Below are 12526 nucleotides of genomic sequence, written 5' to 3'. Positions count from 1 at the left end.
CCTAGTATAACTAGAGTCTAGAATTTCTGGAAATTAGCAAAAATGAGAAACAGAAACAATGGACAACTGATTTGAAATGCACAGTGTAACCTTTTAATTTTAGTGCCTAAATTAAAGGTATGTTTCAGGGCTAAGCACTCTGAGAACAAAAGGTTGAAAGAGGCAACAGGGTCAGAATTAAAAGTCAGACAAATTATCACGAAAACTGTCTGAAGCGCTGACAAGGTGAGCTGAGTGTGGTAGGTAATACCTGTTACCTAGTGTGCTTGAGTTTGATATAATCTGCAAACTGAAAGGCATTACTCCTGTGGATTTTTGACTAATGCTACAAGGTAAGTCTCCTGTCCATTCCTTCCTTGAGGCTTCTCTTGAATTTCTACCTTACTGATACCACAAAAGATACCTTCACATTACAGATGTAGTCACATTCCCCGTATCTCAGATCTCACTCTACAACTCCTTCCAATCTTCCATTCTGGGAAAATGCTCTATGGATTACAAAAGTAGAAAAAAATATTTTTTTGGCCAGCTCTACAGAACACCTCCACTTGAAAAAACTATTCTGAAGGGAGGATAGGGGGAAATTAAATAATTAAGGATTTAGCCTGTGATCAGGAAGGCTTTGATCTGCTCAAGCACAGATCACCTATTTGATCCCAGTGTTCTGTCTCTTATTCTTCACTCTTAAGATGGATTTAATACTCTCTCTCTCTACATCACAGTGGTCTCAGGAGAATAAATATGCTACATATGGTAAAGTACTCAGAGATTAGCATCCTGAGGGCTGAAGGAAATCAGAAGTTATATCCATGTATGCATCTTTGGAATCATTTGCCATCGAATGGACAAAGCTTCCAGAGAACATGCTTGAGACAATTGCTTAACTTACAGCACATATTTTGTTCAATGAATTTAATTTCCATTATGTTTGTGAATTGACCATGAGTGGTTTAGGAGAAAGAAAGAAGCAGATTTTACACATTAGAAAAACTTCTAGGTTTTGGCTACTTTTTCCTATTAAATATATCTTGGCACTTGCCTAGATTATGGAGTAATCTCTTGCACAATATCATCCTTTAAATAGGTCAGCCAACACTCTATATCCAAATACACTCTAAGCACTGCTCAGATCTCACTTAGAATTTTACAGTTGGGTTCTGTCTCTCTCATGGTCTGAATCAAATCTGTGGATACATCCAGATACCCTGAAGCAAGGGTATTACAAATGCAGATCCAGTCTGTCTGGCACAAGTCTTTCCGTTTCTGCTAAGAGTTCTTCTTTTTGTCTTTTCCTTCTATTTTTTTTCTCTTTTTTCCTCCTTCGACTAAAGCAAAATCACTTTGTGATTTTACAAAATCAAAAAGTGATTATTTTCCAGGAGTTATATGCATTTTTGAAAAATGAGAAAGTGATTAACTTGCAATGTGTCTTGAGTGAAACCAATTGAGAAGAGTAAAAACATGGAAATTCAGCACATATGTTTTGTAAAAAAAACCTATTGTCCTCTCTGGGAGGCTTTATTTCCTCAGCTTTTTAGGCAATGCTTCTTTGGCCCGTAAATCAATATGGAAGAGGTTCTGATGCTCAAGACAATGTTATTAGCTACAGTTGCAGAAGGTTTATGTTAATAGCAAGATGGGTACCAAAGGTCCAGAAAAGACAGGACATTGCAGTAGTTATGACTTTTGAGGTAAAGACATTGTATGCAATGCTTATTGTTTTATTGTGACTGATACTTGGCTTTCTATCTTAGGAACAGAATCAGAACTCTAATTAATTCTGAAAAATCACAGTGATAAATTTTCCAGAGGATATGTGAACTGAGACTAATTTTTCCATGGTTTCATAAAGTCTCCCATTTACTTGATTATTTTTTTTTTTTTTAATCTTTTTGTTTTTTCTCTGTTTTGTTGCCACAGACAAGTAGAGGATAAAACCTCAGTATTAGTTATGTCTTGCCCTCCAGGATATAATTTTTCATAACTATCTTTAATTGAAAGGAATTAACTTTCCTTTATAAGTCTACAAAATGCAAGGTGTGCTCAGATGCCTAAATGCATGCATTTACATTTGTGTTAACTGAGGTCTAGTTTTGTGACTGAACTGCCTGGAACAGTATATTAGAGCATGGTTTTGGCACGCTAGAACCCATCTTCTGGCCTCAGGTATTTATATTGCAGAATTTCCTTTCATAAAAACAAAAATTAACCCTCATATTTACAAATTATTCTGTGCATAATAAGGATAAAAGCGATTTATGGCAACTTTTTTCTTCTGTTGCTGCCATTCAATCATCTTCTGAGCACCTACATATGCTGTTACTGCACTGCGATGTATTTCTTAATATGGTGCCCCATTCATCTCAGAAGTACATTTCTTTGCTTTGCCTCAGATGTCACTTACATCTTTTTCTCCACTGTGTCTTCATCCTTCCTAACCATTGCTACCTCAAGCTGACATACATGGACTACAATGACAGCTTTATTTTATGAAAAGCAGTGCCAGAAAATAAAGGAAGCATTATACCAAACCATTCATATACCTCCTGTGTGTAATTCTTAGTTGTCTCAGTGCTTTATCTTGCTCTTTGTCTACTCTTCCTCTACCATTTGTAAATGGTCAGCACTTGAATCTATTGCAGAGAAGTCTTGGTTGAAGCAAAACTTCTACTCACTAAATGGGTGTCTGAGCTAGTGTTGGTATGTCTGTAGTGGGAAAGTGCCTGGAAGTCACTTATAGTTCCTGTGCACTATTTACAATACGTAAGTACTGCACAAGAGATGTGCTTACCCCAAATAATAGTCTTTTTTACTATGTGTGTTTTAATTTATTCCATGTATCAAAATTAGGACAGTCTGTGCATGAGACCATGAGAAAGGAGATGGACTTCTTAGATTCCCATGCTACAAACGCCAAAATCTGACCATAAGTTTTGCTGCCTTTTTTTTTTTTTTTTTTTTTTTTTAAGCCCTATTTATTATTGGCATGATTCATTTTTTGTTTTGTAATAGTACCCAGATGTCTAATGCTGGGTCCTGCTGTGCATCATACAAACTTATAAGAAGACACAAACTTTATTCTGCAGAACTTAAAATATAATTTAGGAGACAGAACATACAGCAAACAAATGCAAGGACATAAAACAGGTGACACTGGCATCTGTGACTGGTTGCTGTGGACTGGCAAAAAAGCAAAAAATAAAAAACAAGCAAACTGAAAAAAACAGCACTAAATCATGCACAGGAACTTACAGGGAGTTTATGATATTGGATGGTGTCTGTCAGTGGCCCAGTTTGGCCCTCTCATCTGCCATTAGCCAGCATTCAACCCCAGCAGGCTTCATATGTACAGCAAGGCCTGTGAGGCAGCACTTGAATTTGATAAGATGTATTTAGTAAACAAACCCTTGCAAACCGAAGGGGAGTTCCAAGGTTAGTTTGGGTTTGTTTTGTTTTCCTTTCTTTTCCCTAATGAAGGGAAATCCATGGCAAGGTAATGTTCCCCAATAGGCTTGAGGAACAAAAGCTCTGGAAAAACATAGGGGAAAGGAGCGCTCCTTCATGCAGCAATGAAAGGTGAAACTGCAGGACAGGAGATATTCCAGGGTCAGTGAGGGAACAGTGCAGTACACATTAGAACAAAAAGGATGAAGGAGAGAACAGGCGATTCAAAAGATTAAACTTTTTTTTTTTTAAATCCAGTAATAATTCCACTGTGGATCAGACACACCTGCTTTCCTACTTTACACTCCTGAAATACCAAGTAGAGTACCAAATTATTTCATGAATTAAAACATGATTTTCAAATAAGCTGTTTCTGAGAATACTGGTTGCATTGTCTAGGCAACGGGGGGAAAGTGGTGCTTTTCATTTAACAGACCATGTGGTGGCAGTACGCATTAGCAGCAGTCGCTCAGTTTTGCAGATACAATGGTATTCACTAAAGTTATATCTCGACTTTGTTCCTCTTAAGTGTATTAAATGCAGATGCCAAATCTTGGAATGATGTGTTCGCTCCTAAAGGTTGGAGGCTTACTCTTAAGGCACCTATAATACAAACAAGTAAATTGAACCTTCATAGGCAGAAATGTGTGTGGTGATCTATTCACATACTTTTCATAGCACTGCTTTAATCCATAAAGAAAACAGTTTACTATTTCTTCCAACAATTTTTTCTTCTAAGGGGCTATGACATATTTTCACAGGAATTATGCTTATTATGAATTGTCAACAGTTTGCCTGTACTACCTTATTTTTTACATGCAAAAATACAGTGAAGGCAAATTAAATAAAATCAACACTAATAGCAAGCATACAAAGAAGAAATCCCACCTATATAAAAGACTCATAGAAAGGATTTCTCAAGAAATGCTCTGCTATACATGGTGGCAGGCATATGTTACCACCCTCCTGCAAAGCAAAATCCTCTCATTTGGAGGGAACAGTTTTATCTGGTACAGTTTGGAGAGAGACACAATATCCTGTTTTTAATGCAACACAAGTGTTGGCAGATTGAGTTACCAAGTCTCATTAAAATGTATATATATATTTATATATACATGTATGTAGTCATGAAATCAAATTTCTATTTTTTTGTATTTGTGTACTAGATCAAATTAGGAAATGAAAAGGAGCCAGCTATGGTGTACATAGGCGTTGATACTTGCTAACCTCTGTTTTGATCCAAGTAATATTTCATTTGACTGTTTATTTTCATTAAGATACTTTTGGAACATATTTATTGAGCTATGGTGCTTCTTGGGAAGTGTTTCTGGCTGTTGACAAATACCATCAGCAATAAAGTAAACTTGTTTATAAAGAAGCTCATTCGTACAAACTAAAACAAGAAAAGGATCCTAGAAAGGGCCCAGAGAGGGAACCTACAAGGGTAATGGCAGGATAGAAGCGCAGAAGGACATTGTACAACAGTCCAGTTTCCAACTAAACAACACATACTCAGCTTGCAAAAATGTTACTCTTAGCTCTGGAACAGGATTCAGCCACTCACAAATCATTCCTGAAAGCAAAAGACTGCCTATTACAGACACAGGGGAGCAGAATTATAAATCACATACATGCACAAATGATGTGCTATAAGTATATATGAAAATATATATATATTTTCACAGAATTATATATTAAAAAAGAAAATATAAGCTCTGAACTTTCAAGTTAGTTTGTATGAATTTAAAAAATGTACTGCTATACATGGACACCCACGTTAATAACCTCAACCTCATACAGTTCCCTCTATTTTCACCAAGAGCACAGGTGCACATTCATTTCCATTAGCTGTTAGCATAATTAAATGCTTGAATAGAGAACAGGCTGTTCAGTTTGATTGTCCTCATTTGACAGTCTGGCTTCCTGTATTTTATGGTGTCTGCATTTTCCCAGTGCAGAATGTCCACAAAACCTCACAACACCAGCAATAGACAAACATTGCTACTTTTGTTCAGGTTCTGGAAGTGAAACAAGAGCATCAAAAATATTGCAGTGCAACGCAATGGGCAGAAATACAGAAATAAACATAATGTTGAGGTGGGAGTCTGTAGTCTGAGTCACGTCATCAGTATCCTTCTTGCTTTTACATCCAGTTTAGCTATTGTACTGGAAACACCACTGATTCAGTTCAGAATTCAGTTTAAAACATACCTTTTCAGTAACAACCCAGTTTTAATTAAAGGTACTAAAAGTTGATCAGTATTTTCTTACATATTTGGACATACTTACCTTTATGAGAAGCACATGCAGTTTCAGTCCCACCTGAAACTGCTTACTCCTACCAGTGAGAATACCCAAGACGCTGTAAGTCAGAGACGGATGGGAATTTTCACTGAAAATCTCTACAACAGAAGAGAAGGATTTGCCACATTCTTACCCTCCAGTTGTTGCATTATCTGCTGAAATTAGAGGATTTTACTAGCTGAGAAAATTTTCTTACGGATTACAATTTTGACACTAAAACAGAAGTTAAGAAGCATAACAAGCATTGTTCTAATGAGTTATTGTTTGTAACTGATGGTATCTGATTTCTTAATAAGAAAGTACTTCTGTCAAAAGAAGGGCTTGTGGTGTACAAAGTGTATGCACAGGAATCAGCCTGTAAGGCAAATAAAGATTTGATGTTGCTGTTTTGGACTGATTAGGAAAGAGGTGGGTTCTCTGATTTCACCTACACCAGGACTTTGTCACATAAGATCACTGACACAGAGCCATGCATCATTTTGGCCACTCCATAGTCAATCCTCAACCACCACACTCTTGTACAAATTAGCTTACTCCTACTCCCACTAAGGAGTGAATTTCCTGAAGAGTGGAAACAAGAGAGTTACCACAAGCAGCTAATCTACACAGTATTCGCACCAATCTAGCTCATGTTCCAAGAAAGAAAGACTGAAGAACAAATGTAAGGTAAAATAGTGCTGAAGAAACCCCAGCTTCTGTTTCCAGCGTGAGGTGGCTTACTCATAGCCCCATATCTATACAACCTACCTAAATGTGTGAAAACTCAGGGATTGTGCAGCCTCAATTCAATCACCCTGTTCAGTTTTTGGCACCACAATATAAGAAGGAAATGCAACTATTAGGAAGCATCCAAAAGAGGGCTGTGAAGATGGTGAAGGATCTAAAGGAGAAGATATCTGATGAGCAGCTGAAGGTATTTTGTTTGCTCAGTCCAGAGCTGAGGGGAGGCCTCATGGCTTACAGGGAGCTGAGAGACAGTGCTGAGCTCTGCTCTCTCTGTCAGTGACACGGAGCTGTGGCAGGGGAGGGGCAGCTGGAGGTTAGGGACAGAGTCTGCACCAGAGGGTGGTGGGCATGCAACAGGCTGCACAGGGCAGTGGTCACCACTCCAAGTGCCAGAGTTCAAGGAACGCATGAACAGTGCTCTCAGACATGGAGTTTGAATGTTGGATTTTCCTTTGGAAAAAGGAAGTTGGACTCAGTGATCCTTGTGGGTCCCTTCCACTCTGCAATATTTACTGATTCTATGACAGTTATAAACTGCTGTGTCTAAGATCTTGTATTGTGGTAGTCATAGCGTTTCTGTTAAGGACAGATCAATTTTTGTAATGGAGAAGCACTTTTTATCTGTTTTCCACATTTGCAGTGGTGTAAAGCAAAGACTATCAGTGCAATTTTTTACTTTTTTCATACAGATAAAACAGTGCAAGTGATGATAGCTTTTTTTGTTAGTAGTTGTTTTGTTTGTATGGGTGTTTTTTTTTTGTTTTAAAGGTAGGTCCATCTCCCTGATTTTCAAAACAACGAAACTCTCTATGAGAATAGGAATACCAGCATGTATCTACTGTGTGCTGAGTTAGAGCATAAGTATCGTTAGTGAAGAAATTCTTGGCTGAGTTATAGAGAAATCACAAACTTTTACGTTGGAGGAATGCTTCAAAAATAAGCAAAAATATGTTTTCAGGAAATTCAGGTCTTCTCACCTTTGTTGGAGCCATTTGGGCTCACCTTGCTTCTTCTTTGCCCTTGCTCATGGTACTAGAAGATTCCTTGAGTTCAACACTTTAAAGAGTTGTGTTTGCTACTGCTATTTCTGCTTCAAACAACTTCCATCACAATGCTTTTACATGTGGTTACATTTCTGTGATAAAAGAAGTGTTCTGATCCATTATCTGTGGCTTTTACCCTTACTCACCACCTACTTCTTCCTCACAATACAGAGTCAGCAGCATATTTAATGAGCACAGTGTATCCCATATGGCTGTAGGGAACAGGCAATACAAGTGAGTATCTTCTGATTCAGTAGGAATGTAAGATATTCAGTAGGAGTGTAAGCATATGAAGAGCTCAAAATGCAAAATCCAGTATTCTGGGACACTGTATATTTTGCAACTCCAACTCCCTTTGTGTCCAAAAAACAGCAGATTGATTGTATTCATTCCTCTGCCTTATTTTCATCCTTGAAAGATACAGCATGTGGCACAGCCCGTCCATCATAAGATGGTCCACCTCTATATGCATAAGATTCTTCTGTGTGAAAAAAAGAAAAAGAAAAAAAAAAAGAAGAAAAAAAAAGAAACCTTTTGAACCTTGAACTGTTCTCCCTTTTGAAGCTCCGTGTCTTTTCTTACTTTCTAAAAACAACATTAATGACCACAGTGACAGAATGAAGGAAGGTTGGATATCTACAGACAGCAGCATGGTCCTGTGAGCTGCGTATAATAGTATCTACCAAAAAGAGTAAGAGCAGGAAGTACAAAGAGACAACAGCTCCAGACATTAAAGGTATTAAAATTGAGAGTTATATTGCTGGAAATTCACAGCTGTGACAAAAGCATGCCTTATGTATTGAAAACCTGGTTACATCTCACCAAAAAACAGAAAAAAGCCTAAAATAGCAACTCTGGCACAGACAACATGGCCTCCAATAGTTCCTTCCAACCTCAAACTTTCTGTGTTAATTCATAATAAATGGACAAGAACAGCATACAGGCAGTGGCATGGAATTAAGTTCTGATATTCTTTCCTTGGAGAGCAAACCACTGTCCTTGCTTACAGCGTAAGGGAGAAAGAGCACCGTATGCTGCATTTTCAGCCTAAGCAAGCAAGTACACCCAGTCACATGTGGAAGCATTGTAGTGCTACCCTCTTTATTTCTGCAGGAGAAAAGAAGCCCAGATACTAAGACCTTCACTTCTGCTATTGGCTTGGATTTTTGTGAAGTATGATATTGAGCCTCAGATCAGGGGTGATACCATGGAGTAAAGCCAGAAAGTGCTCAGTATGGCCCCATTTTATAATTAATAATTAGTCATGATGCTCTTACTGGAATTTTGTTTGGCTAATAATGGCTTGACGCTGAACAGAAAACGGGGGAGATGTGTAATCTAATCTCTCTTTGTGCACGCATGCTTTAACCACTTTTATTTCTGTAAAGGACATTGAATCCATCTGTCTGTTTACCTCTTCACATTGTAAATATGAATATATGTCCTTTATTCAGTCACTTGTAAACCAGATGATTACCAATCTCGTAACAGCACATACAAATTTCAAGAGAGGATCTGAAATAGGATGAAGTTGTTTCCAGTCAAGATCCATGCACTTCCTTGATGAAGAAAAAATTAAAATGTTATCTGATATTTAGTGAAGAAATTCTTGGCTAGTTATAGAGAAATCACAGACTTTTACGTTGGAGGAATGCTTCAAAAATAAGCAAAAATATGTTTTCAGGAAACATATTCTTCTCCTCTGCAGAAGAAATGGTCATGCAAGCACAGGTATTTTTTCTGCAGAGGAGACAGAAAATTCATCTATTCATGAACTTGTAATGCCACAAGAAGTCTGATACTGAAATAGTCAAGGTGATTGTCCATGAGAAGTCTCTACATGCCTCCTCTTGGTGACATCATTGTGGATCCTTTGTGTTTTAACTGGTGTGGCAGATAAACCCAAAAGAGGAGAGGAGGCAGAGCAATTGCCCTCTGGTAACAGAACCTCCACAGCCCTCCCTGGGAGAAAATGATGAAGTGGAGAAATAGAAAAAATGAAGGGAAGAAGAAATGAAGCAGAAACCAAGGCACCCATTGTGGAACCAAAGCCTTGCCTACGTTCTCTATTCCTCTGGTAAACAGCAGGATAAGGGCAGGAAAACCTGGAGACATGAAGAGAGAAATTTCAGTATGCCCATACTCATGGTTAGATACATTTTAAATACCCAATCTGGGTTTTCAAAACCTTTCCAACTTCAGCATCCCAAATTGATTATCAATAAATTGTCCTTGAAAATTTAAGCATCTTTGAGCAGCAACAAAAAACTAAGAACTAGCTAACCAGGAGTTACATTATGTCAGTCAGTATAAAGGTGCCAGAAGCCAGCCAAAAAAGAGACCCCAAGGTTCTTGTGTGTCTTAGGTCTCACCCTTTACTCAGAGCTGCAAGAAATTTCTTTTATGTGCTTGCTATGTACAGGCAGGATCCTCACGGGAAGGTATATGTCTCTAATGAACTAGTCAGAACTCATTTTTTTTTCTATTAAAACATAGCCAGAATCTGTGTACAGCAGGTAGTGAGTGCACTCAGGGGAAACAGACTTAATTCTTTCCTCATCTCAGAGTGGTTTAATCTCTCTTATCCCACTTTCCAGAAGATGGATCACTAAGAGGTTACCTAATCCAAATACGCTGTTGTGAGAGATACAAAAAATCATTCCTCTCACTCCTTTGGGAAATCTGCTGCTGTGCAGAAAATGCTGAAGACAGAATGAGAGAGGCAGAGCACGACTGTATAGTCTAGTGGCTAGACTGACAGTGAGGAAGCACAGTTCTGATGCCTGTTTCCATGACCACTCCTGTATTTTACCTATTTTATCTGAAGTGCAGACTTCATCTTTGGAACAAAGAACAGAATTCATATCTTTTCTAATAGAGCTGAGCCACTTAACTATTAAATTCCTGAGTCATTCCATAAACCTTGAGGGCTTTTCAGCATGGTGCTGTAGCGGTGGCACTTCTGTGTAGCACTTCTACCCAGAACACTTATAGCCTGGTGTCAGAACATTTCACTCAAAGAAAAAAAGATAAGAGCTCTGAGTAACCTCTTGAAGAGGGAACTCAGCCTGACTGTCCATGTCAAAATGGGTCAATATAGACACACAAACTGAACAGTTTTGAAAGAAAAGTTAAAAAGAAAAAAGTCAGACACCAAATAACTTCAGGTGCCTCCAGGGTTAGGCACGTATTTCCAGTGTTGGGTTTTGAACTTAGGTTCCTGAATTCCAACTAGATCTCATATAAAGTGCTTAAGTCCTCTTTTGGAGCTGGCCCAAAGTCACAGTTAGATCTGAAAACCATATTTACATTTAATCTCACTGCTTTCTCACCTTGCTTTTAAGTTCAAAGTTCACTGAGTTCATGAAAATAAGCCAACACTCAAGAAAATTTGGCAAATACAAGATGAGGTGGTTCAGAGAGCTGAGAATCTGGCAGACCTACAATGCTAAATTTCTGCTGTTCATACCTCCTCAAAGCAGGAGAGATTATATTCACCACCCAAAACACCAGCCTGAGCAGTACTTAGTGCAGAAAGCTGGTTGGGAAGTGAAAGATGGAGCTCAGAGTCTGAACTATTCACAGTGTGCATGTAAATACTGTGACATTCAAAGTGCTAGCACTTACCTGCACTGCTGTATGCACAGGGAGCTGCACTTCAAGTAACCTGTGAGCGGTCTGTGAGCATAGCATCAATATCCTGAGATTTAGATTCATGTTTTGAGATGGTAGAATCCCAACAAGAATTTTGAGAGCACCTTTTCTGAGACTTGTACCTTATTAGCCTCTAAAGTTCACAGTACAAACATGTGACAAGTGCACCTGCAGCTCTTACTGACATCTCTCTGTTCATTTAAAAGGAAGCTGCAAGGGAGAGTGATAGAAAAGGTGCTTGGAAGGGTTGTTTGGAGATTATCCAGCCTTTCCTTCCACCTGGAGCTTCAAACTGTGGGATTCTTTTCAGTTCCTCGCTCTGAATATCCTCCAATGCATCTTGCTTGCTGACAAACTCTAAGATGTGGAATAATGCTTAGGTGTAAAATAAAAGAGAAAGAAAAGAGAAAGAGAAGAGAGTCTTTGATTTCCAAAAGCATGTTGAGATTCCCAGGCAGTATTATAGAGATCCAAATATGTGGGGCTTTAGCAATTAACCTCAAGATGAGTGAGCTTGTTTTAAAGACAGTAAAAATGCCATGTTGTGCAGGTGTCTACATGTGTGGGTAGATTTCTCAGGAGGACTTTAGGGATCTATAGCCACACCGGTTGTGCTCCCAGGAAGCAGCTGCAGTCTTGCACAGCCCTTTCCTCAGGTCCTCTTCCCCATCACTACCCATTCACCTCCAGACTTGTGTTCGTGAAATTGGAGGTTATTAAACAAAATACCATCTGAACAGAGCAAAAACTAACAAATGAGCAATAGGCATGTATGAACACCAGAGGGCAATTAGAAAAGGAGCTGAAATGGGAATCATTAGATAACATAATTCTAAATGAATGGTGACTCATACTTAATCCTGTTGACTGTTTATGATAAAAAGAACAAATGGCTTGTCGAAGTACTATTAGTTCTTCTATGGTTTGATAGATCAAGGTTAGTTACTGTTAGAACCACAACATTATGCTTTGTTTCCAACTGATGAAGGAATAAGATTGATTAGAAACATATGGTAAAAAATATTGCAGTTCGTTGTTTGCATCTGTTATACTTTTACTTGTTAGTAATTGGTTCACGAGTTGCTTTTCTATTTTTGCTGTTTTTTTTTTTTTAATATATTAAGTGAAAACAGAGACTTTCTAGCAGATGCACAAATGAGAGGATAAACATCTCAGAAAGCTTTGAAGCTGTGTTATGTTTTTCTCTCTCAAGTTTGTTTTGTATCTCTTGGACTACACACAGGATTTTCTGCTGGTAAGCAAGGGAGTAAAGCCCTTTTATTGGGTCACCTGGACCTGGTGAGAAAAGGGTATATATCTGACATCCTTTAAAGGCAAACGAGATTTGCAGGGAA

Source organism: Centrocercus urophasianus, unplaced genomic scaffold (assembly GCF_019232065.1).
Source record: "Centrocercus urophasianus isolate 14NV4802_14NV808 unplaced genomic scaffold, USGS_Curo_1.0 seq_25, whole genome shotgun sequence".
Taxonomy (NCBI): domain Eukaryota; kingdom Metazoa; phylum Chordata; class Aves; order Galliformes; family Phasianidae; genus Centrocercus; species Centrocercus urophasianus.
This window is presented reverse-complemented; position numbering follows the sequence as displayed.